The sequence below is a fragment of the Neolamprologus brichardi genome, chromosome 9 (assembly GCF_056152115.1).
Source record: "Neolamprologus brichardi isolate AB-2024 chromosome 9, ASM5615211v1, whole genome shotgun sequence".
Classification (NCBI taxonomy): Eukaryota; Metazoa; Chordata; class Actinopteri; order Cichliformes; family Cichlidae; genus Neolamprologus; species Neolamprologus brichardi.
This window is the reverse complement of record NC_142112.1, coordinates 21,427,406-21,433,405: the sequence shown is the minus strand read 5'-3', so window position 1 is coordinate 21,433,405 and position 6,000 is coordinate 21,427,406. Positions and strand designations below refer to the sequence as shown.

Sequence of the window (6,000 nt, the reverse complement as noted above, 5' to 3'; positions counted from 1 at the left end):
CGGTATGATTTATGGCTCAGCTGGAGAATTACATGTAATGATTCAGCATGTTGATCAAGAGTTTGTACAACAGTGTGATCCAGAAATATTGCACCCGAACCCACAACAGACAGCAACGCAGATCAATTACTCCGCAGCTCCACATTGTGCATTCTGCCGTTCTACCTGCGGCTCCAGCCTATAGCCTCACTACATCACAGGATAATCATCCCACCGCTCTCTGCAACGTGCAACTCGAATGTGGATTCTTGTCTGACACACTTTAGCAGCTTTTACTGCCCCGAAAAACAAACAAACAGAAAATCAATCGTGCACATTTCTTAGTGACGCCTCAGATGAGAAGAGAGGGGAGTTCAGAATTTCTCAACCCCTCTGTTACATTTCAATATCGCTGTGTGATTCATAGGAAAGAGCCACCACGAAGACATGTAAATTATTAAGTAGTGACTTGGTCAGGCTGTGCTGTAGCTACAGAATGAGCAATTACTTTTTTCCCTCCTGGGACAGGAGGCCGTTTATGGTTTTGGGTCAAAGGGGAAGACAACCTCCACAGGGCAAAGTAGAATCAAATCCCTCAATTACTGATCTATCATTTACAGCTCAGGCTGAAACAAAATGGGGAAGCCTCTGTATGGATAGTCTGCTGTTACACAGAGTAGACATGAACAACCTGCATAGGCAAAATCTACACTATATTTTGGGGGTGTGAAACGCAAAGCCCGAGTGCCAGAATCAGGCTGCCAAAGACCGAATCTGGCCTGTTTTTGTTTTTTCGGGGGGGTTCTGCATTTAATACAGCAGCATTTTTATAGTGTGCTAAAAACTGAGATTTACTCTTGAATTAAGACTTATTTCTATATTAAATGGGATTAAATGTGTAGTTAAATATCTTTACAGGAAACAGGAAATTCACTGGATCGGTCCACTTAAGATAAAAGTGGGCACAATGTAAAATGGGTTTAACGTTCCAGCTATAGACTATATATGAAAGATGGATATGTTCACTGTGACATTGCCCATTAGCTCATCAGGACTTTTTAAAGCCCAAATCTGAGAATTTAAGCCATAAATGACCATATTTGGACAAAAGGAAGCATTTTAGAGTTAGCTAAGTGTTAGCTAGAAGTGTTAGCTAAGTTTAAGCTAACACTAACCAGCTTGGTTGTACTGTAGACTGTATGGACACATCACAGCTACACAGATGTTTAGCATTTACATGTAAAAATACTACATTATCACTCACCAAAACTGGAGACTTTAGTACAGCTGGTCTTTTGATACAATTAACTTCAAAGTAATCAATATTATTTGCAGTTTGATGTGCGGGAAAAAATGCTAGAGATGCCATTATGTCAGTACTTTTACAGTAGTATACACAAGTATTTACACATCTATATATGCTTATAGTTTTCTTGAGGTTTCTTAATTAGTTATTTATTTTTAAAAATCTTTTTGGAGCCTTTGGTTGGGACACTCAGCACAGCTGATTCCAGGAAGGAGCTTGAAAAGGTCATTTGTTCATCCCTCGTGAGTGAGGTGGATGGAGAGGAATGACATTTATATTTGGGCAGGTTAAAGGAAGTTGGCTGATTTTAGAAAAGTAAGATATCCACATAATACATAAAAACATGTCTTCAGTGATTCATTTTGAATTGGTGTTGTTTTCTGAACGCCAACAGAATTTGAAGATCATTTGGTAAAAAGCTAGTGTTCATATTCTCACCCCGTTCCCACTCTTAGCATAACAAGCCCAGAAAAAAAGAGACATCTTCATTGTCAGTGGCTTTGAATTGGAATTGCAGACACAGCTACAATATTTGCTTAAAATGGCTGGAAAGTAATGCAGACATATGGTGCAATTTAATCCACCTTGTTATAAGCAAATCTTGTAAGATCTGGCATCTGTTTCTTTAATAGGCTTAAGGAGGAAAGACCTTGCCCCAACCATATCCACCCACTGTCCTCCACTAACCTCAGGTGTTTTGTGCACGTCAATGTGTCTGCAGCAACAACAACCCGCTCCCTTAATCAGAAGCAAATCTTGTTTTCAATAATTAGCTGACAGACAAAAGGGAGAGAAACCTCATTTTCCTACGAGACTCAACTCTGCTGCAAAATCAATATAATGAATGTCTAATGGCAAGCCTGTTTGCTTCCACCAGGAAGACGTTAATGCAGAATTAAACACATGTCAGACCTATCGCATGTTCTTGTTCCCACTTTAAATTCACATCAGCTGTAAGAATTCTCACTAATAAACACGCTGCACTGAGTGTTAAATGATGTGCCATAAACAATTTACAAAATGAGTGCTATGAATCTTCTCACTTTCAAGTACTTTGTTAAATGTAAATCTTAAAAGTTACAATACTGGGAAATCCTGGCTTACAAATGCCACTGAGTTCAGTTTATTTCACCGAACCTTCTGTCTCCGATTGTGATCGCTTGCATAACTTTTACAGACGTGAATGCTTTTCTTTACTTTTCTTTGTCCCTGTTTAGTTGTGTGTGTTTTTTCTCTCCCATTCAGCTCTACAGTATCTCCAGCACTTCTGCCCACAATGATAGCGCTGAGTGGAGATAACATGCGGTGACAGAAACCCCTGGAATCCGGTGTGTGAGACGGCTCATAAATGCTCATGCATCGTTGGGGGATATCAACCCCTGATAATGCAGTCATCTCACAGCGTGCTGACAGGAATGAATTGAGCCTGGAGACGACATCCTGGAAAAGCAATAGTGATAAAGAACTAATTAAAGATGGTAAAAGGTGAATATGATTTTGGGGATCTGTCAGTAATTGGTCACATGAAAGATACTGGCAGGGTGCAGACGTTGCCGCTGCTCTCCCTTATTAGGCTTTTATGTGAAAATTAATGTATTTCAACCTGGTGCCCAGGTGCTGGAGGGCTGTGCCATGGCCTCCTTGCCCCTCACAAGGTGGGAGATCCACAGAGCTGTTAGGAAGCTTCCTCTCAACAGTTTTAATTCAAAGCCACAGCTGAAAGAGACAAAGACTTAATTTAGAGGAAATTGGTTCTACAACACACAGGTGGGGGAAAAAAACTAGTAAACAAAATGTAGTCAAAGACACCTTTTTAGTTTCTGTCTGACAGTTTGAAGTTAGTATGAAGCTGCACATTGAATGGCCAGCCCATTCTCATCCCCGGGGTGTTAAATACTGCCACTTTGTTGGTTTCTCAAAGCCAATAGTGTCTTATAGGTATAGATAGGAGAGGGTTCTGGGAATACTCAGACACATATCCCAACTTCTGAAATGTGCAAACTTTACCTTTGGATCACATTTAAATGCACAGGTAGGTGCAGACTTTTAAAGCTGAGCTGCAACCTTGTCCTAAATCTAACCAAGTAGTTCTCTTTTTCTGCCCAAAATCAATCTGCAGCTAATGTAGTCGATAAAAACAAAGCCACAGTGGACACAAACCACAGTCTCCTGAAAAAACTGCATGTTTAGGCACCAAAACTATAACTTAACTTATACTTAACTATAACTTAACTTATACTTATACTTAACTATAACTTATAATTTAAGTTTGCCTTTTGGGTTAAAGTAAGTGTTATAAAACTTAATGTGAACCCTAATTTACAAAGGCCTGTCATACTGTTCATTATCAAAAAACAATCAGTGGTTTCCATAAAATGTTTGTGCAAAAAACAAAAGTAACGATTTAAGTATCAAAATCTGACTTATTTAATTCGGGAAGGCAAATTTCGCTGTTCATTTTTGCCTAAAGAGTTCTGCAGTCTTAATCTCACAGGAGAGGTGAGTGAAAAGAGACCTGAAAATAATTGTGTTGACTTTAAAAAAGCGTTTGAAATCCAGACATCTAAAAGTATTTGTAGTAAACATTACAAAACTGTTAAAACAGACTTCCATAATCTGACTGGCTGATATTCAAGTTACCCTGATTGTTCACATTATTACAGTGGAACCCCGACTTACGAAATAAATTCGTTCCCGAGGGTCTTTCGTAAGTCGAAGATTTTCGTAAGTCGAAGCACCCATCGCGCCTTTTGAGTGAATGATAGGCTATAGGCTAATTGCTAACTGCAACAACAATACGTCGTTCAAGTGGAACAGCGAAGCGCAAGTATGAAAGCCAAGGGGGTTGTCATGTGATTCGGAAGGCATTGTGGGCTCAGCCAATCAGAGACAGCAGATTTCGCTACGCGGGCATTTTGCCGTACCACGGGCAGAAATATTGCCGTTAAGTGCCTTTGTAACTTGAATTTTTCGTTAAATGGGGTATTCCTAAGTCGGGGTTCCACTGTATTTGCATATTAAGCATCATTAAGGTGCCAGTAGTGGCAACACAGTGACACTTTCTTCGGACATAAGGATCATGCACGCTGATATTTCTTGCCTTTGTATCAATATCTGAGAAACAGTATATGGAGCTGGCTCGACTTTGACCGTAAAGATTCTGTATGCGCTGTATATAAAGCAATGGCTGTGCTGTATAGCTGATTGAAATTCACCAGTGATAGCAGAAATTTTGAGCATCACACTGCAGCAGCATGAAAGTCTCCAATATAAAAATCTATTGCCTAATTAACTGTCTTACTTGAATTAATGAAGTGGGTTGAAAAATATTCTTTAAAGGGGTAGAGCGGCCTTCAGACTTGAAAAGAATAACGTGCGCTTATTTTTTCTCAGACATATTTTTCCTCATATTTATCAAGTTCCATTGTTCTTAAGATCTACCAATCAGGGAAAAAGATGTTTTGTTAAACCATAAGAGCAGGCTGTTCAGCTCGACTGCATTTCAGTAAACTCTTAGGAATATGTACACTGACTCTCTCTCCATAGATAAAATCAAGACCAGAGTAAATGTGGAACCTTTTTTTAATACCAAACAGGGCTATTGCTCAGACTATTACAGCTAATGGCAGCTTTAATGGGTTTGTGAAATGCCTTGAAGTCTTATTAGCTTCCCGGCGAATTTTCCATCCTGTGGTTTAGTTTTACTCCTCACTGGCCAAGACACAGATAGTAAGTTTACAAAGTTCCAGCGAATTCATTTATTGTTTAATCCCTCCTCGAGGAGACAGGTGTCAGCCCGGATCTTATCGGCTCTTGCATAATGAGAAAAAATGATGGAGCTGGGTTGGATCCTGCAAAGGTCACCCGATCACACCCTCTTACAGAAACAAATGGAATTAATGAAAGCAGTTTGTCTGGACCCCTTCTCTATGTTGCACGCCTTCAGTCCTTCATTATTCTCTCTTCTTCCCTGTCCTCGTCACACACACCGCATTCACTTTCAGTGTCTCACCTCACCAGATCGCCTAACTGTGCAACTTTTACAATCACATCCAGCACATTGCGCTATCTATAAGCTGTTTCAGCAGTGTCTCATTCCCAGCTGAGTTTCATAAAATCATTTTAATAAAGTCAGACATCATCTTCGAAGGGACAAAAAATAAAATCAACCGCTTTTGTATACCAGGGAGAAAAAAAAAAGATAACAATAAAACGTACCCCAGAAACGGAACATGATTGGATTATTTCCTGCAAATGTATTCTCACAGTGGGGTAAGATATTGCAGCCTCTAATATAAACAAGAATTCAGCAAAGTTTGAACTGCTGGGTGGAAAAACTGCAGATGGGTAAAGAACAAAGGTAGCAAACAGCTTTTAGGCAGTGGAGAGGGCATGTCAGCTCAAACAATGTATTTCCTGCCTGGAGTTTTTCATCTAATCTAGTGCATTCTTAAAGGTGTAGCAAACAAGACCGAGAGAAGTGCCTGACATGGATAGTGAGCACATCAGGGTCGGTGTAGCATGGAGACTCACAATTCAGTGCTTATCGAATTTCCCTCTGGTCCAGCATGAAAGGAATGTACACCTAGCGTAGCGTGAGTTTTTCTTAGCATGTGGTAGCCTTCCTCCACAGATCAAAAGATTGTGTCCTAACTCAGACAGAGGGACAGAGAGAAGCCTCGAGGCCATGCCACCCTCAAGCTGTTTGCCAGATA

At 40.1% G+C, this 6,000-nt stretch overlaps 1 long non-coding RNA gene across 1 annotated transcript; it reads right to left on the bottom strand.

Annotated features, from left to right (window-relative positions):
* Positions 1 to 479: 479 nt before the first annotated feature.
* Positions 480 to 4,070, bottom strand: LOC102781080 (uncharacterized). Its single transcript, XR_437046.2, has 3 exons — positions 3,965 to 4,070; positions 2,889 to 3,001; positions 480 to 2,725 (listed from the first exon to the last, which is right to left on the bottom strand). It is a non-coding gene; the product is annotated as an uncharacterized LOC102781080 (long non-coding RNA).
* Between the last annotated feature and the right edge of the window lie 1,930 nt (positions 4,071 to 6,000).